Here is a 2,231-nt window from a genome sequence, read left to right on the forward strand (position 1 = left end):
CACAAAAATTTATTACCGATTTTCATAAAACCTGCTTGTACCTTTTACAAAATAACTTTTTTCTAAATAGACACTCTTTTTATTAAAGATTTTGTAGTAAGAAGCTCATTATTGTCCACAACATTACCTTCTTTTTTCTTCATTTAATAATAAATATAATGCAATTAGTGCAATATTATTACGATCCATCACTGAACTATGTACTTATTATTAACTTTACACGATACCAATAATTACAAGAGAACAAAAATTAGCATCACTGGCGAAATACGGAGAGAAGTACTTATAATAAATTATTGAGGAGTGACTTTGTTACTATGACAATATATCGTTATAGAGACTATAAGTCTTTACGGTCAGCAAATTTCTCGCCATAACTTTATAGAGACTTTAAGCTTATAGAATTTTAAGTATAGAGAAATATTTCCTTAGAGAATTCGATTTTTACTTATAGCCGATAGCTTAAAGAGTTATAGCGCTATAGCACGTATTTTTTTTTACAGAATAGCACCATAAATTAAAAACTGGAACTTCCAACTTCCTTTATTAAAATTACCATGAATAAATTTGTTAGACTCTTTGACATTTCCACTTAATAAAAAAACAGACTTTAGAGTAATTACAGCGCTACAGTTTACATAGACGCTTAAAGAATACCAATTTTGATACGATTCCATAAGGACTTTAAAAAATTTAATTTAAAAAATTAAAGCTCTGAGCTCTATTAGCTATGGAATACACCAACTTATAGACTGTAGTAGATTTTTAGAGAATAGCCTAATACGTCTCGGTAACATTATTGAGTCCTTTGTAACTCTGATTAATTGTTTATACACTAATTATTTATACACTGATAAATTATTGTGGTTATTTCTAACTGTGTGTCTCGTTTATTATCCCAACCTGCCCCTCTGAAGAAAATAATCGTAAATGGTTGTACGTATTATACAAATGGACACTCCACCCAAAGATGACTGGTTTGAAGAAAGCCCTGCAGAAATGACCATATCCGAATGTGAAATAAACSTCAGCAAAAAACAACGGAGTGTTTTAGAGCTGGTATTATCAAAGACAAGTGATGATCCCATACTTACGAAAATAATGGGGCATACAGATAGCTGTATCATGAATGATTCCAATGAACAATGCAGACAAGAAGTCCTAGCAAGATTTCCAAATACATTCGGTTACGGGCCTATGACCCTTCAAGAATTCCAGGCAGATACAGGAGCAGCAGTTCCARCTGCAATTTCCAATGTGTTCGCCAACACACGCGTCACGCGTAGTGACCAAAGCTCTCATGAACGCTTTTGATATTTCATTTTGAAATTTCCCCGTTTTTTTAAATAAAATATCCAATTTAAAGTGATTTTTTATTAGTTTAGGTTTTGGGAAAATTCTATTTTCTTTAAAAGCGTAGTAAACAAAAATGTTATACTTTGATACTACATCATAAAAAGCAATAGTTGTTTATTGATAAAAATCAAATTTTTTTTCTACCTGTGTCTCGCTTATTACACCAACCTGCCACTCTGGAGAAAAAGGACGTAACATTTGATGCTAACAACATAAAACTGAATCCACGGGACGTGTATGTTGTGAATTGTTGCATAAACCCAAATGTAAAAGCTACGGAAAGAATTTTCAAAGCCCTGTGTCCGAATGAATTCCATATTGTAGCCATAGAACAGAATTTGGAAATCATGACCATCCGTGTCGATGGTTGGTGAAATATCAGATGAGAAATGGAGGTACAATTTTTGAAAACGTAAAAGCGGCATTCGAAAACATATTACAAGTGATACCCTTTAATACTAAATTCGTGGCCAAAAATATCAGTGGCCACAGTTGGATTTTGAATAATGTAATTTTATGTTAAAGTAAAGCAAATATAGTATTAATTTTATTTTAATGTGTTATATTGAATGTATTACATAGGTAAGTACGTTAAAATAAAATTCTATTTGCATTTAAAAAAAATTAAAAAAAACAAAAAAAAATTTTGCGTGACGTAATTTTGATCAACTTGAATCCGGTTAGTTAGTGGGTTGCCGGTTATGGTTGCAGGTCATTATAGGACGCAGACATTTTTTACAAAAAAATCCTTAATTCTCACAGGGGCAAGACACAAATTGATATGTAATAAAATTAATAAACAGCGTTCCTAAACTATTATACAATTACTCACAAACAGCAAGATCTTTTTTGGTCAGTTATTAACTTACGTCAGT

This window comes from Tribolium madens, unplaced genomic scaffold (genome assembly GCF_015345945.1).
Source record: "Tribolium madens isolate multiple individuals breed KSU strain unplaced genomic scaffold, Tmad_KSU_1.1 Scaffold_1;HRSCAF=32;Tcas5.2_LG8, whole genome shotgun sequence".
NCBI classification, from domain to species: Eukaryota; Metazoa; Arthropoda; class Insecta; order Coleoptera; family Tenebrionidae; genus Tribolium; species Tribolium madens.